The sequence below is a fragment of the Phoca vitulina genome, unplaced genomic scaffold, assembly GCF_004348235.1.
Source record: "Phoca vitulina isolate PV1807 unplaced genomic scaffold, GSC_HSeal_1.0 scaffold27, whole genome shotgun sequence".
In the NCBI taxonomy this organism is placed as follows: domain Eukaryota; kingdom Metazoa; phylum Chordata; class Mammalia; order Carnivora; family Phocidae; genus Phoca; species Phoca vitulina.
This window is the reverse complement of record NW_022589730.1, coordinates 14,486,102-14,504,267: the sequence shown is the minus strand read 5'-3', so window position 1 is coordinate 14,504,267 and position 18,166 is coordinate 14,486,102. Positions and strand designations below refer to the sequence as shown.

Genomic DNA, 18,166 nt, shown 5'->3' with positions numbered 1-18,166 from the left:
CATTACAGTACAGTGGTGGTAATGGAAGCCAGCTTTTAAGAGCGGAAGAATAAAGTAAAAGAGGCAACAAGTATGACCTGCAATTTAGAATGTGGCCGGAGAAAGCAGTGGGGTAGGCCTGGCAACATGAAGAAGCCAGTCTTCACTTCTGGGTACCACTATGGCCCCAAACACAGAAGTGCCCTTACCCGGATCCCTTCCACATTGCTCTGTCATTTCCCAGCTTCAGAGTTCGTGCACTCCTGAGGGGCACCCACAAACATCCCGTTTCCTGTCTGAAGGCCACCCTGACTCATTTGTAGGGCATAGATAACTAATGTGCCAGTGAATGAGTAGCCCTGGGACCCAGCCACCCCCCCCCCCCCCTTTCCTGGAAGGCTTTTTGGTGACTCACTGGTCTGGTATTCCCAAAGGAAGACAGAAGATTTTCCTAAGATTATTATATTTTTAAGGTTTAAACATGAGGACTATGTAACTAAGGCTATATGCTTTTATTTTTTATTTATTTTTAAAGATTTTATTTATTTATTTGACAGAGAGAAAGACACAACAAGAGAAGGAACACAAGCAGGGAGAGTGGGAGAGGGAGAAGCAGGCTTCCCACCGAGCGGGGAGCCCGATGCGGGGCTCAATCCCAGGACCTGAGCCGAAGGCAGACGCTTAACGACTGAGCCACCCAGGCACCCCACTATACACTTTTAGACAGTAGAATGATTCAGCCCCCAAATTCCTAGAGTGTGCAAGGAGAGGGGGATCAGATGTACAAGCCCGAGCAGGAAAGTTTGGGAAGTGACTGAGGACCCAGACCAGGGACATAAAGTAGGACCCAGCCTAAGGACATAGACAGCAACAGGATCCAGGCTACGAAGCAAGACCATTGCCCACAAGGTGGGTACAGAGTCTCCCCACAAAGGGCCTCCCTCTAACATGGGAGGATGGATTACAGATTCCATTCCAGGATCATCTGCCCTGGTTTTCCGCCTCTGGGACCTAATTTGTTATACATCTTCCTTATTCTAAAAAAAAAAAAAATGGCCCTGCTGATACACTAGCTCCAAAATTGTGTTCATTCTCTCCACGTAACATAAATGTGTGTTAACAAGGAACCCAAATCTGGTATATGCAGGAGACTCAAAAGTGAAGAACTTCAAGTTGGATCAAATCTTGCATAACTATAGGCTCTGAAGGGGTCCAGAATAAGCCACCATGGCATAAAAATTATTTTGAGCCAAAGGCATCTGGGTTCCTGAAATCCCTTATCTGCCTAAAAGCAGAGTTTCCCAAAAGAACTTAACCGTCATAAATCCCCTCCTCAGAGCAGCTCTAATTTTCTCTTCCTAGAGAATAGAAGTTGGCATCACACCCAAAGAGGCATTGCCATGAAACTCTCCTACCACCCAAATATTTTCCTAAGTGCTCATTTATCTTTCAAAAACTTCCTTTGGTTTTCCATCAGTGCCCTTTACCCATTCCCCACTAAGAAGGCATTTGTTTTCCCAGAAGTGTCCCTCTGTTTCTCCCCATTTCCTGTTAAGATGATATGTAAGCCCCAAATTCTGACTGCCTCCCTGAGCCGTATTTCTCTGCAAACTCCCGCGCATACATATGCAATTAAATCTGTTTATTCCTCTTGCTAATCTCTTTGTCAGATTAATCTGCAGGCCCTCAATGGCTAAACTTAAGAGGGTAGAGGAAAAGTTTTTCTTCCCTGACAGTACTTTGGAAATATTTGCATTCCAGACCATGATAAAAGAGAGTTGCTCTTGGCTCAGTTGTCTCCAAGGATAGAATTAAGTCAACTTAGGGAAAAGCTTGGGAGCTGATACTCAGGGTTGATCAGATTTCCCCTAGAGGGAAAGGACATATTACTACCACTCTTCTCCAAGACTTTTAGATGCTCCCAGTCATAAAGCAGCTATCTCTACATGATGATTCATCAGCTGTCTTGGCTACCAAACAATGGAAGCCCGAATAATGACCCTCAAAGATATCCAGATCCTATTCCCTGGAACCTACAAATCTTACCAAACATGGCAAAAGGTTTTTTGCAGGTGTGATTAAGTTAAGGATCTTAAGGAGATTATCCTGCATTATCTACACTTTTACATGGGCACTGAACGTAATAAGAATCATAAGAGGGAGACACAGGGAGATTTGACTACATAAGAGGAAGAAGGTGAGGTGAGGTTGGCAACAGAGATTGGAGTAATGTAGCCTCAAGCTAAGAAATTCTTGAAGCATCTAGAAGACAGAAGAGGCAAGGAACATATTCTCTCCTGGATCCTCCAGAAGTAACCAGCCCTGCCAACACCTAGATTTTAGTCTCATAAGACTCATTTCAGACTTCTGATCTCCAGAACTGTAAGAGAATATATTTGAGTTGTTTTATTTTATTTGTTTGTTTGTTTATTTATTTATTTACTTACTTACTTTGAGAGAGAGAGTGTGAGCAGGGTGGGGGGGCATGAGGGGCAGAGGGACAGGGATAGAATTTTAAGCAGACTCTGTGCTGAGCACAGAGGCTGACACCGGGCTCGATCTCACAACCCTGAGATCATGACCTGAGCCGAAATCAAGAGTTGGACACTTGGAGCCCCTCTGACCACTCCTCTTTTCCAGAGTCTTGCCTCTCTTCCCAGAGTGGCCACTGCCCCCAGCCTACACAGAATAATGGCGACAGCTGAGGTACTGAATATTGATAAAAAACTCTATGAGGGTAAAACAAAAGAAGTCTATGAATTGCCAGATAGTCCAGGAAAAGTGCTCCTGCAGTGCAAGGACCAGATTATAGCAGGAAATGCAGCCAGAAAGAATCACCTGGAAGGTGATATAAGGATAAATAAAATAAACTACCAGTTGTATTTTTCAGTTGTTAAAGGAAGCAGGTATCAAAACTGCTTTCCCCAGAAAATGTGGGGAGACAGCTTTCATTGTACCTAAGTGTGAAATGATTCCAGTTGAATGGGTTTGTAGAAGAATAGCAGCTGGTTCTTTTCTCAAAAGAAATCTTGGTGTCAAGGAGGGATATAAGTTCTACCCCCTAAAGTGGTAGAGCTGTTTCTCAAGGATGATGCCAATAATGAGCCACAGTGGTCTGAGGAACAGCTAATTGCTGCAAAATTTTGCTTTGCTGGACTTGTTATAGGCCAGACTGAAGAAGATATCATGAGTCATGCTACACAGGCTATTTTTGAAATACTGGAGAAATCCTAGTTGCCCCAGAACTGTATGCTGGTTGATGCGAAGATTGAATTTGGTGTTGATGTAACCACCAAAGAAATTGTTCTTGCTGATGTTATTGATAATGATTCCTGGAGACCCCAGCCATCAGGAGATTGAAGCCAACAGAAAGATAAACAGTCATATCGTGACCTGAAGGAAGTAACTCCCAAAGGGCTCCAGTTGGTAAAGAAAAATTTTAAGTGGGTTGCAGAAAGAGTGGAGTTGCTTCTGAAATCAGAAAGTCCGTGCAGAGCTGTAGTATTGATGGACTCAACTTCCGATCTCAGTCACTGTGAAAAAATCAAGAAGGCTTGTGGAAATTTTGGCATGCCATGTGAACTTCGGATAACATCTGCCCGTAAAGGACCAGATGAAATTCTGAGGATTAAAGCAGAGTATGAAGGGGGTGGCATTCCTACTGTATTTGTGACAGTGGCAGGCAGAAGCAATGGTTTAGGACCAGTGATGTCTGGTAACACTGCCTACCCAGTTATTAGCTGCCCTCCACTCACTCCAGACTGGGGAGCTCAGGATGTGTGGTCTTCTCTTCAACTACCCAGTGTTCTTGCCTGTTCAACCATATTTTCTCCAGAAGGATCAGCCCAGTTTGCTGCTCAGATATTTAGAATAAACAACCATTTGGTATGGGCTAAACTGTGAGCAAGTATATTGAACACATGGATTTCCTCGAAGCAGGCTGACAAGAAAATCGGAGATGGCAATTTATAAAACATCATTGCTTTTTTGTTTGTTTGTTTGTTTGTTTGTTTAGAAAAACTATACATTTCTTGTTTAGTTTCAGAAAAAAATCAGGAGGAAAACTTTTAAAGTCAATCAAAGAAAACAATAAAATTTACTAGTGAATAAAAAAAAAAAGAGAGAGAGAGAGAGTTGGATGCTTAACCGACTAAGTCATCCAGGCACCCCTATTTGAGTTGTTTTAAGTCTCCAAGTTTGTAGTAATTTTTTACAGCAGCAATAAGAAACTAATGCACAAATTAGCCTCATATTTGGAGGCCCACAATGTCATCCTAAATGCAACTCAGGCTCTCCCTATATGTGCTCACTTAATCCTGCCTATTTAAGTTAAATGCCCCAAATCTCCGATTCTCCCACTCTTGCTCTGGTGGAGTCTTTTCTTTCTCCTTATCTCTTTCTGGTGCCACCCTACTTATCCTTCTTCCCTTCCAATACAAAAGGAAAGAAAATCTGTGTCCCAGTTAGTCGAGAATGGAGATAGCACATAGGGACAAGAAAGAGAGTGAGTTGCCTTCAGGATGAATCCAGAGGGGGTGTTATTAGTAATTAAGGGCTTGCTGGTAAATGTTCTGGCACATTAGTAAAACTTTGGCAGGTTCACTGCGTCAGCTAATATATTAAATACCGTGTTTTATAATGTGCATAAAGAGGAGTGCCATTTAGACCTTGCCAGGACCTCTTCTGAGAAAGCTGTGAGTTCTCAGATTTTTGGAAAAGGATTCTTCCAAATTTCTAGGCAAAACAAATTAAAGAAGAAAACAGAGCTGCTCAGCTACTTGACTTTTTTCTCTATTCACACCTTCTGATTATATAGGTTTTTGTAGAGGAGTCAGGAGTTAACATCTTAGATCAGTCCTTGGCCCATATTAGCACTGATTAAATGTTACATATTATTATTATTATTAAAATTATTTTCTCTAATGATTCTGAATTAGCTAAATAATTACTCCCTCCTTTCCAAAAGATCCTTCAAGAATGTTAGAAAATCAAAAAGGGATGCACAAAGGTCAAACTGGATTTTGCTTCTCTTTAGGAATTGCCTCCTGCTTCAGGAACAACTTTTTACACACGCATCTTGCATTAAAATGGGATTTTCTTTCCTTCTCTTGCCTGTGTGAGAACAAGTAAATCTGTTGTCCTGTCAGAAATACTTAAATTGACCTCAGCCATGGATCACTCCTGACTCTTCCAAGTGATCTGCCTTGACCACAGGCAAATCCATAGGACTTATTCCAAAAATATGATGGAAATCTGGATTTGCCCAAAAATCCTAGAGGGAAAGCTTAAGGAAAAATATTCTATGCTTGGTTGCATCCAGAATCAAGACTTATTGGGATATGTGAAAACCCAAGTAGTCTGGCCCCACACTTTGAATTTGACCTCTCGCCTAATGATGCTTTCCCATTTCCGGGCAGTGCACCCCCACTTCCTCCTTGCCCACATTATTTTAGGATCTTCCCTCTCTCTACACAGTCCCTTCCACTTCCCTGATTTTCCCACCTCCAACTCCACAGTAGCTTTCTCTGTGCCTTACCCATTTTCTTCTGAATGAAAAGAGTCTTGGAAAAAGGAAAGGTAAGTAGTGCTACAAACTTGGGATTCATTTTTGAAAACCGTACATACATTCATATGTATTAAATCAACGCAGGGAATAGAGTCACAATAGATCACAAGAATGGTCTTCAAAGTAAATTGTAGCGTGTTGTATGGCTCAAATCTACTTATAATCTATAAAGAAATAAATTAACTTGTGTTATCCATCCCTCCATTCTTATGTGCTTGGGGATCTCATATCCAGCAAATGTATAAAGTGGAATTTTAACATACACAGACCCTTCCGTGTTATTAAAGAACCTAAAATTTATATACAAAGGTGATATTCTCAATGGTCAGCTCTTTCATAGCCTTATTCAATCTCAGCCTCCTTTTCCTCTGGGGCTGTGACAGAGGCCAGCTACTCCAGCCTGGAAATGTAAGGTCAGCTCATGATCTATCTCGGCAAGTATCACTGTACTTCCAGAGCACACCTGGTGGGAGCAATTACTTGTATTTCCAGAAACCATATTTGTCTGAGAAATCTTCACATCTCTTTTCTCTCCTAAAAACAATTAAAATAAATTCTAAATGGGGAAGTGACCACTATATTTCAGTCTACATCACATACCTTATGTTGCTATGTACTTCACTCAAGCATGACTCCCAACTGCTGTTTCCAGTTTTGTGGAAAGCACAGCTATTCACTGGCCATAACTTTAGTGAAGGGAAAATGATTCTGGATAGAAGACATAGAAACAACTAATCATTGATCTGGCCATATCACTACTTCAAGACAGGGCTATTTTTAAAACTTACTCTATCACTTGCTAATGCCAAGTATTTGCAGTATTCCATACTCACCAAAATGTTAGAAGTCTACCAGTTTGAACTAGCTCTCCCTGCCCCAGTATCTAAGTCTCTTTACCAAATATATTACTTACCTATTAATAATGGCATAAGCTGAGTAAGCTTTCCTTAAGACTAATTTAAATAAATCAGAAGATAAATTAACTATGTCCTTGGATTTTATGCCACTTTGGTAAATAGCCATGTACAAACCTTCAGGAACACAGTTAAAAATAAGAATGAGTACACTTTCCCCAAAATGCCTCATGGCTGTCCTTGACAATTGTCTCAAAAGATTAAGAGCACATATCTAATCCCAAGACTCTCCTGTCTTCAATAATTCAGCTCAGTAAACCTTTATCAATCATTTACCATGTACAAATGACTAGGCTTGTCATTTTAGTGGGCATAAAGATAAATAAGACATGGTACCTGCCCAAGAAGAACTTATTCATTTCTCATCCATTAAGATACTGACACCGTTTTAGTATCCAATTTTATTTTCTGTTCCCAACAAGACTTGAATTAGAAAAAATCAAAGCATGTCCTGCCCTTTGTGGCATGAGCTGAATCTATAGTCAAAACACTAATGTTAAAATAAAGGAGGAAGAAAATATTAACAATCTTCTTTCCAGGAAGTCAGTTTGTGTTGTTTAGAATCTCTTTTCTCAGAGCAGTTTTTTTCCTCAAAAAATTCTTAGGTCAGTTCTCAACTATTTGTTCTCATTATAATTTTGCTTCTGGTTTACTCTGAGACCCATAGGTAAAATCTTATGCTTTATTACGTGAGAGCAAGGGAATCTAGCTTCCTCATAAGGAAAACAGAAAACTAGTGAGAAAAAGCTCTTGAAAGAATGAACCCCATCATGTCCTGTGAAACTTGAAGAGTTCCCCTTAAGATGAAATTTTGAACACAGACAAAATGCTGAGAGTTAATGGTCAGAGACAGCCAATTTTAATGAACTCTAAGGAGATCTGGTGTTTAAATTTGAATCAGAAGTGTGAAATAAAGAAAATGCTTGCCTGTGTTAAGAGGGCTGAGGTTGGAACAAACAGCAACCTTTTCTTTGATACCCTGGAGTCCTTTGCCTGGCTCAGCCAACAGGTCAGTTTAATGCACTGTCATGAGAAAATGCTCTAATTTGAGTCTGGACTTGCTTAAAGGCTACATAAAATCTAGTGGAGTTGTTGATGTGTAGGGGAGGAAAACAATTTTCTTTCTATCTTTCTTAGTTCTTGGCTGGGGCCCCTATAACAAAAGACAGACTAACAAGAGAAAAATTGTATAATGTATAATTCATGTATATATAAGAGATACCCAGAGAAAAGTGAGTATCTCTAAGAAGTGGCTTAGAGGGGCGCCTGGGTGGCTCAGTTGGTTAAGCGACTGCCTTCGGCTCAGGTCATGATCCTGGAGTCCCTGGATCGAGTCCCGCATCGGGCTCCCTGCTCGGCAGGGAGTCTGCTTCTCCCTCTGACCCTTCCCCCCTCTCATGTGCTCTCTCTCATTCTCTCTCTCTCAAATAAATAAATAAAATCTTTAAAAAAAAAAAGAAGTGGCTTAGAATTTCAGCTTAAATACCATGGTCCGCTAAAGACAAAAGAAGAAGTATGGCGGAGAGGAAGGTCAGTTATGGGGAGGTGACTAGGTAAAGCATAACAAACAAAGGTAAGTTTTGTTATTCACATTTAAATCAATGCTTTCTCTCTTGACAAAAAAAAAGATTCTCTTGTATTTCAGAGCCATTCTTCTCTTCCTGATACAATGATACAGAGAGGGAGACACCCCTCAAAATGGAGACTTCCTTTATAAATGTAAATTTCCCTTACAAAAGGGTAACTGCTACTGTGTTTTAAATTAATTACCTAATAACCTTTATTCAGGAAGTAAAAGTAACTGAAACAGTGGTTCATAAGGTACGTCACACAAGGCCTGTGTGCAAGGACGCTGCCCCAATTCCACACTCATTCCCCCTCAGGTGCCCTATTAAGACGTTATTCTGGATAGCCACAAAATGGTGGTAACATATCCAAAATAATACATTTTTATCAATGCATTAAAACATTTAGGGGACTCGGTGGAGAAGACAAAGGGCAGAGAAGACAGCAACGTTGAAATGATCAAACTTCTAACAGCTAGCATCCCTCCAATTTTATATTAGGCTCTTTGATTTGGGCACTCTTTTTCAATGTAAAAACAGGGCACGTGAACCCTTTTCTGCTTTCTGCTCAGCTTCTCCCAATGTGCCATTCAACCCTATGCAATATTTCATAAAATAAATTATTTTAAATATTTTTCAACGATGAGAACAATAAAGAAAAGAGCCATGAAAGTAAGAACATCAATTGCTATAGTTGCATGTATGATCCGTGTTTCTTGATCAATAGGAATACATCCATAAATATTCAGAACTGGAAGTGACCTTGAAATTTTTATTACAACAATTTCATTTTATCAGCTTCAAATACCAAAACTCCGAGAGATTAAATTGCCCTCACTCATGTCTCCAGTATGCAGTAGAAACTGCAATAAAAATCAATTAACAAAAATGAAACCACTTTCCTAACATATATGCTACAACCTGTTTACAATGAGAACAGCACTGCTAATATCACAGAGAACGTTGCACCATTATTCTTCTCTTCCTTGCTCCAGCCCCCTCTTAGAGCTCTGAAGGAGGAACAGGTCATCAACAGAAACAGAAAAGGAATGACAGACATCATCTTCCTTCTCCCATCTCTCCCCAAGTATCACAGAGGTAGTGGGAACTAAGTAAAAATATTATGCCTGTCAGGAATTGGGGGGATGTCTCCTTGTGTGAGTGCCCTGCATGGGGGATGCAGCTGACACCAAAGAACAGGACAGGAGGGGAGACCAGGCACCAGGAGCACAAAGTGGGCCCAGCAGCCCCTGTGCTACACAGTCCCAGGGGGACCATGCACAATGGCTCCTGGAGTTAAGCAATGGGGGACAAATTTGTGCTTTCATGGGAAACTATGCATTGTCTGGACTCTAGAGGACTGGATCTACCGTCTGGATTATATGATTCCAAGGGAACTATTTTACAACTGTGAATTGTATATGACGGATGGCAATGCAAAATAATGCTTCGCTGTAAACATGCAAATTCAGTCCCATCCCTAGAAGTTTCATTGACTTCCCTTCTAATGTAAAAGCTAGGTTAGGGTGCTTCTGCACATTCATTTTAACATTCCTGTACTCCACAGATTGGTACTTTTTTTTAACTTTTCCATTGAACTGGTTGTAACATCTCACCAGTTTGAGTTAAATAAAATCTTCAGCATGTGTTCATTTTCATATCTGTATGAGAGTTGTGATTTTTATCCTTTTTAAAAAATATTCTTTAAGAATCCAGAGGAAGAACCTACCTGGGCCCTTCCCTGTGATCCAGCCACAAGCACCCAAAATTTGATAGAAGGGAAGCCATAACTGGGAACTATATCTCACACCTGCTCATGGTACATTAGCATAGCAATAGATACTTCACCCTAGAGGCTCAGGCTTTGTTCCTTTCTTCCCCCTGGGTTCCTTAGAGGTGAAAATCTATTACAACGGGGGAGGGTGTTTTAATTCACATCTAAGTGACTAGACCTCAAGCTGAGTTTGCATCCTCAATCCACTGGAACCTGGATTCATTTGCAAGTAAATAAAATTTAACTTTCCTTTCTGAACAGTCCTTAATGTCAGTGACAACAAGGAGCTCTAGCAAAATTTTCATAACTAAAGGGTACGCTTTGGCTTTAAATGCTAAGTAAGCTCTTTAAAAAATAAAAATAAAAACCCTGGCCCCCTTCCTATAGTATTTAACTTTCCAACCTCTTCCCCCTGCCTGCTCTCCTTCTATTGGAAGGCACAGTATTCTTTATATCCTTCACTAAAACAAATGTATTTGGTACCTAAACAGACCAAAGCTTATCAGGAATCTCAGTCTGTTGGAGGTAACTGGGGGCTCTTGGGTCTTTTGCTGAAACTCAGCCACTCAGAAGAGATGACACAGTGGATAAGAGAAGAACCAGGACGTAAAAATTAGTGGTTCCAAATTCATCCTTGGTTTTCCTACTATACCCTAAACTGAGGACAGTGGTTTCCAGAGGGAAGTGTAGGAAGCAATTATTCAAACTTACTTATCTTTATTTTTAACTTAAGAATGATTTTGATTGTGTTTTGTTTTGCAAATATTTCTGCATATTTTGCAATATAATATAGCAGTATTATAGTATATGTACATAATTTATAAGTGAATGAATAAATAAATATGTCAGGGGCGTATGCTCAAAAAATGTATAAGGATGACCAGTCAAAACCATTTAGAGCCTTTTCTTTAGTGATACCGGTGAACGTTAACTAAGCCCTGTGTTCCCTAACAGCAGGGATGGTAGAGGGATTCTCTCACCATTTTGTGTTCCCAGGAAACACAAAGGACTACCAAAGTAAGAGCCACCTCCGTCTTTCTTCAGTGATTCAAGGGCTATAAAATAATGGTTAGGACCAACTAGAAAGAATTATAAAAATTAGAATAAGCAAAGGCAAGTTCTGAGATGCTCAGGGCTGATTGACCCTTAAAATTGAGTTGTTTTGGATTGAATTGTTTCCCCTAAAATCCATACATTAACACTCTAATCTCCACTCTGCTTGCATTTGAAGATAGGGACTTTAGGGAAGTAATTAAGGTGAAATGAGGTCTTAAGGGTGGGGCCCTAATCCTATAGGACTGTTGTCCCTATAAGAAGAGATATCAGATATCTCTCTTCCCCTTCCCCCATCCCCACCCCCCACAACATACAAGCACAGAGGAAAGACCCTGTGAAGACCGTGAAAAGGTAGCCGTCTGCAAGCCAGGAAGAGCATTTTCACCAGAAATCAACCCTGAAAGCATCTTGATCTTAGACTTCAAACCTCCAGAACTGTGAGACAATATATTACAGTTGTTTAAGCCACCACACCCCGCCCCCCATGTATGGTATCTTATTATGGCAGCCTGAGCAGACTAATATACTTGCCCACTTAACCTCCATTGATCAAAAATAACTGTTACAGGGTAACCCTCCCGGGTCCCCTCCCTCTTTGGGAGGTTTGTACGATCGCTCAATAAACTTTGCTTTACTATCGCTCAAAAACCAAAACAAAACCCAAACAACTGTTACAGCGGAAGACAGTAGGGTCTCTAGGAGAACGCGGAGCAATGGTTTTCCGTAAGAAAGAAATCCCCCGTGAGAAGCCAGGTATAGGAAAGGGGGAAAAATCTTTTCCTTCTACCCATCTTAGATGTATTGACCATGGGTCCTGCAAATCAGACTGACAAAAGAAAAGCAGAAGTTTATCAACATGTGCATCATGCATACACTTGGAAGTACCCAGAGGTGAGTAACTCAAAGGGGTGGCTAGAACGTGGGCTTATATAGCATCTTAACAAAAGAGTAAGTTTTTAAAGAAGTGACAGACAAAGGAGAAGGACTGTGAGTTTCTAGGGTGGCAAAAAGTGTGGGAAGGCAAATATCTGGGGAAACCAATGGAAGATCAGGGCTGGTTAGTCAAGTTTGCTGTGAGGATTCTCCTGGTGCCCTTTCCCTACTGATAAAGGTCTAAGGCTGTCTCTGGTGATTATCTTTTGTCCTTTCTGGCAGAGAGCGGAGGGAGGACACCTTTATATCCTTATGTCCTGCTTTTAGGCAAATAGGGGGAGGGTGGAGAACTGTTCTTATATCTACTTCTTCTCAGTTGCCTTCAGCTCAAAACAATCCTCCTGTCAAAGTGGCATATTTTGTGGTGGCATATTCTACTGCCCTCCATAGGGAAATCTTTCCATCTCCAAAAAAACATATGAAAATTAATTTCAACCTCCCACCTTCAAGCCCACAGTGCAAAAACACTTGTGAAATTTTCTTTCAGTAATTATAAAGCCACTCCATCCTGAATGATTTCTAACACCAAATTAGAAAGTAGGAGTCCTGAAAGTCAAAAGAGCAATCATCTTTTAAACTCTAGGAAGATACAAAGGAAGGGTAAGTGTAAGTGCACGTTTCTTTAAAAAATATCTAAGCTGAGAGGCACCTGGCTGGCTCGGCTGATGGACTACGCTGCTCTTGATCTCAGGGTTGTGAGTTCAAGCCCCACATTGGGTGTGGAGATTACTTAAAGATAAAATCTTTAAAAAATTCATCTAAGCTGACTAGACCATCTTTCAACTTCTTTCTGCCATTTGGAGTCTACCTGTGACTTACCTGCAGCTACTTGGTGTTTCTCTGTAGCCTCCATGGCTTCTCTACTCCCAACACTCTCTGCATGTTCCTTTCTGGCTTGGAATTTATTAATGCCTCAGAATCTTTACAGTGGGATTTAATACCATCTCCAACCACCTTGGCTCACTATCCGAACTCAAATCCCACTTCATCGAGCCTTCCCTGACCTTCCTCTCAATTCCTATAGCATACACCTGTACTAAGCTGTCTTAGTCCATCTGGGCTTCTATAACAAAATACCGCAGACTGGGCAGCTTATAAACAACAGAAGTTTACTTCTTACAGTTCTAGAGGCCGGGAAGTCTAAAGTCAGGGTGCCAGTGTATTTATGTTCTTGTGAGAGCCCTCTTCCTGGTTCATAGCCAACATCTTGCTGTGTCCTCACACGGTGAAAGGGGTGAGTGATCTCTCAGGAGCCTCTTTTATAAGGGCACTCATCCCATTCATGAGGTTCCACCCTTATGACCTAAGCACCACCAAAGGCCCCACCTTCTAGTACCATCATCTTTGGAGTTTGGATTTCAACGTATGAATTTTGAGGAGGCACAAAACCTTTTCATTGGCCTAGTGATTCCAGATAGAATCACTGCAAATTGGGGAGGACGTATCTCCAAATGGCCCAGAGAAGCATACTTAGGGAAACAACTGTATTGCCCTCAGTGAGGACAAGGACTGGGTTTCTGGATGACCAGATCTGTGAGGAGGTAGGTGTGTGGGAGAAAGAGGATGACCCTCAGACACAGTCCATCTCTCAACCTAGTGTCTCTCATCTAGTGATTTCACTTTCAAGGATGGTTTGATGTCCATTTTAACAGCTCTCAGACCATTAGTCTGGGCCAATTTCTTGTAGCCCTTCTTGATCTGAACGTTCATAATGTCTCACACTTTGGATTAAATTCTGTAAAGAGATGTTCTACCACTAGTATAAAATATCAGGCTAGAGGAAGGGCCCATATTGTCTATGTAGCCGCAGCTCTGAAGATGGTAGTATAGCAGCGAAAATGTACAATGAGAACCAGATGTCTCACCCAGGACCCCTCGTGGAGAGATCACATCCAAGTCACATGACCATGCTGTGCCTCAATCTTCTTCACTCTTAGCCTAGAAGGAATTTTATAGGCTTAGGTTTGCAAAGCCAATTTGAAAGCGCTATTCATTTCCCCCTGCACACCCTGGTATCCAGGTACATGTTAATGCTTGCCTATGGTTTTCAGTCTCAGGAGCCTGGCTTTTCAGAGCCACTGTTAACTGGACTGAAAATATTACCTTGTAGGACCTATGACTTTAATGTTGAATTTTGAGCTTCTGAATTGGAAGTTGATAAACTGGGTGTGGGAAAATTACTTAAGATCTTCTCAAGAATTTCTATTCCCAGTTTGCAAGAATCCTGAAGGAGAGAACCTCCACCTGGTTTATTCTGTCTCCCTTCAACCCCACCCCCTGGAGACAGGTTGCAAACTAGCCTTTGCCAGAGCCAGGCTACCACATAATGTTGCTGCTGCAATGGCCATGACCTTAATTACTGTTGCCTATTATTCAAAAACACTAATTGAGTCATGGTCCCATTGCAAATGTGACTTAACTTGCTGTTTTACTGCTTGCTCAGCCACTGCAAATAAAAAATAATGGCAGTTGTAATTAACTCAGAACCAGCCATATACCCTGCCCCTCCGCCCGTGACGGGTAAAAGTTCAATTAAAAAGTAAAGTTATTAACAGAGTAAGGTTCGGTCACACATCTGTCATACAGAGTGTGACAGGACACAAAAATTACCCCATGCCGCTAGTGAGGGAATCCCTAGACACCTGTGGTAACTTTGCTTTGGGGCTTTCAAGATAAATAGCTCTCTCTATCAAGCAATTAAAATTACTTCATATATAGGGTCATATGATTAGTCACTTTCCCCAAAAAATCTAAATAGAGGTGTTTATTTTACATGAACGATATAGCAGTAAACTACTAAACTAAAAGAAAAACAGGGATCATGAAGCAAGGCTAAGAATATAAGAACCTTATAGAAATATCTGCAAACTACCCAAAAGGTTAGTTATTAGAAACCTTCAAAAAGATATGTGACACAATGAGATATTGCTCACATCCACGAGGATGGCTGTCGTGAGAAAGAAGGACAATAACAAATGTTGATTAGGATGTAGAGAAATTAGAAAACCTCATGCACCACCAGTGAGAATGTGCAATGGAACAGCCACTTGGAAAACAGTTTGGTGGGTCCAAAAAAGTGAAATGAGAAGTGTTCAAATGACCTAGCATCTCCACTTCCAGATATATACTCAAGATTAAATATGTCCACGCAAAAACTTGTACACGAATGCTCACAGCGGCACTATTGATAACAGCCAAAAAGTAAAAGCCACACAAATGTCCATTGATCGATGGATGGATGAACAAAATATGGTCCATCCATACAACGACTGTTATTCAGCCAAAGAAAGGAATGAAGCACTGACCCATGCTATAACATGGATGAGTCTTGAAAATATGGTAAGTGAAAGAAGCCAGTCACAAAAGGTCACATATCAGGGATGCCTGGGTGGCTCAGTTGGTTAAGCGTCTGCCTTCGGCTCAGGTCACGATCCTGGGGTCCTGGGATCGAGTCCCGCATCGGGCTCCCTGCTCAGCGGGAAGCCTGCTTCTCCCTCTCCTGCTCCCCCTGCTTGTGGTCCCTCTCTCACTATCTCCCCCTGTCAAATAAATATATAAAATCTTAAAACAAAACAAAAGGTCACATATCACATGATTCCATGTAGCTGAAAAGACCAGAGTAGGTAAATCTATAGAGACAGAAAGTAGAATAGTGGTTGCCAGGGCTGAGAGATGGGGCTGTAGTAGAGGAAAAACCTTTCTCATTGGCTGGATCCACAAATCATACTGATAAAAGACAGATTAACCAGAAAAAAAAATTAATTACGTATGTACACACAAGAGTTTCACCAAGAAATGAGATGCAAGGCGGCAGTCAGATGACTGAGGTTTATATAGCATCTTAGGCTAAACAAAGGAAAAGGGGTTTAGGCTTCTGGAAAGGTGGGGGGAGAACAAGTTATGAGAAGGGGAGAAAATATATGGTAAATGAGGTTTGTCTTGTTAGGCACATAGAGTCTCTCAGGTGATAAGGGTTGTCTTTGAGAGGAGGTCTGGAAGCACCTTTACAAAAGAGGAAATTTATACTTAATTTTTAGGCAGTTAGGAGTTGGCAGTAAAGAACTTTTTTTTGCTGGGTCTCAATTGTCTTTAGCACAAAATAATCTTTGTGCCAAAGGGCATGGTCATTACTCAGCCTATTCTGTCAATCCAGTGGCCTCTTACCACATCCACTTTAGGCTAGACGGCTACTGCCTTCAGGAAGCAGGGGACCCTAGCAAAGCAAATAATTGAGACAATAAAGACGCAACTCAGAATGAAAACAGAAGAATCGATATAGGCATGGTCCTTTATGTTCTTGCCTGGGTGTATGTATTTTATTGGGATTGCAAACTTTAACCTGCAAATAGGGAAATGTACACCTTCCTTCTGGTCACAAGTAATCTGGCCTCCCACAATTTTCATGAGTTAAAAAATTTTAGCTACACGTCCAAACTGGTTTAAAACTAAATCCAGTCTGATAATGTACACGAGGCTTTAGGAAGCATCCAGTATCTTTTAGATAAAGGTGTTCAGCTCTCAGATAGCTTCAGTTTCCTCCAGTTGATCCACTGTAGACAACTAGATGTTTAAGGGAAATGTGAAGACTCTGCCAGCATTCTGTGACTCGTGGAGATGATGATCTGCTCTTTTCTGGCTTGAGCACTGCTCTGGTGGTACTTTCAGGCTCACCAACGCCCAAATTCACTCAACCCTCGCAGCTGTAGACCTCTGGCCTTTCCTACAGCCAGCTTGCAATCCCCGTGGCCCCTGCTCCACAGTCCCAGCCTCAGCGCTTGATGTCCTTTCACCCTACCTGTGTGTGTGGCCCCGGGGCATGTCCACTGCTCTCAGCTCAGCATCTGAAGCCGGGATCCTGGGCAGCCTAAGGTAGTTCCATCCAGAGCCTCCTCCCTAGCGTAACCGACAGGACTACCATTCAGGGTGAGCTGGGCAGGTCTGAGAATTGATCCAGAGAGATTTCCAGGGTGCTAATGAGCGTCTTGTTTTGACAGAGGCCTTCCTCTGCCTTTGGCTTTTTTCTCTCCTTACTTGAGCCAAAGCAAAATGAGGCAAAAATCTGGGCATATACAACCCATTTGGGGTCTTCTACCTCCCTTTACAGATCTCTTCTCTACATACCCTGGGGCTGGAAGAATCAGGCTTTGCCCCCTTCTATAAATCTCAGTTCTCACTATCATATCATGTCTACCCTCCCTAGCAGAACGCTCTGCACGGGGTTATCAGGATTGGGCTGTGTTAAAGAGGAGAGGGGAGTGCAGGTGGAATGAGTTGGAAAAATATTTTCATTCTCGTTTGCCTGTCAGGGGCTGAATGCTATCTCATCCTTCCTGTATTCACACTCTAAAGTGCTGAATCTCCCTGTCCCATACACTCCCCATCCCTTGAGCCAAGGCAAGTCGATACTTGGGGCTAACTAAGCCAAAGCTTGGCATTCAGAAAGGTGAAAGAGAAATGCACATTAATACTTTTCAAAACCTTCCCCTTTCCCATATATGTACACACCATTTGATGGGAGTGTTCAGTAGTTAAGAATATTAAGGAATCCTGGAATCGTTTTGAGTACTCAAGTACTCAAAAAATGATACCATAATGTATCATTTTTCTAGATCAATAAATGCATTTTATTGTGCTAACAGCAGATGCCCTTGTACTACGATGAAAGGTAGATGCATATAAACGGGAGACATGTAACGTAAGCGTCCATAAGAGTGCCCTGGAACCAGATAGCCTGGATTCAAATCCTGACTCTGCCACTTCCTTTTGGCAAGTTGCCAATCCTGTGCTTTCGTTTCCTCATTTATAAGATAGGGGTAATAATTTATTTTTTTATTTTTTTTAAAGATTTTATTTATTTCAGAGAGAGAGAGAGCGTGCTCAAGCATAAGCGGGGTGGGGGGGTGGGGGGACAAGGGGAAGAGGGAGAAGCAGACCAGCACCCTGGGATCATGACCTGAGTGAAAGGCAGACGCTTATCTGACTGAGCCACCCAGGCGTCCCAAAGGGGTAATAACTGAGAAGGTGTTTGTGACAAATACAGAAAATACACCTGTAAAGGACTAGAACAGTTTCTACCACGTAGTAAAAAAATGCAATAAATATTGTTATATGTGCATACAGAATTATGATATGCATATAATTGTGATATGAATCCGACTCCCATATATCCCAACAAATATGGGCCAGGTGCTGTGCTAAGCATTAAAATTCCATGTCGAACAAGACAGATATAGTCCTGCCCTGTGTGTATACCAGAGCTCACGACAAGGACCCACACAAGCTCGTTGTAGCTAGACAAGATCAGAGTGTGTTCTCTCAGGGAATTCCTCAGTTAGCTCTAGTTGTATGGCTTCCTGGAGGCCGGTCGGGCCACACCCCT

The 18,166-nt window shown here is 41.6% G+C and overlaps 1 pseudogene; it reads left to right on the top strand.

Annotated features, from left to right (window-relative positions):
• Nucleotides 1-2,670: 2,670 nt before the first annotated feature.
• On the top strand, nt 2,671-3,951 carry LOC116643824 (annotated as a pseudogene).
• The last annotated feature ends 14,215 nt before the right edge of the window (nt 3,952-18,166 follow it).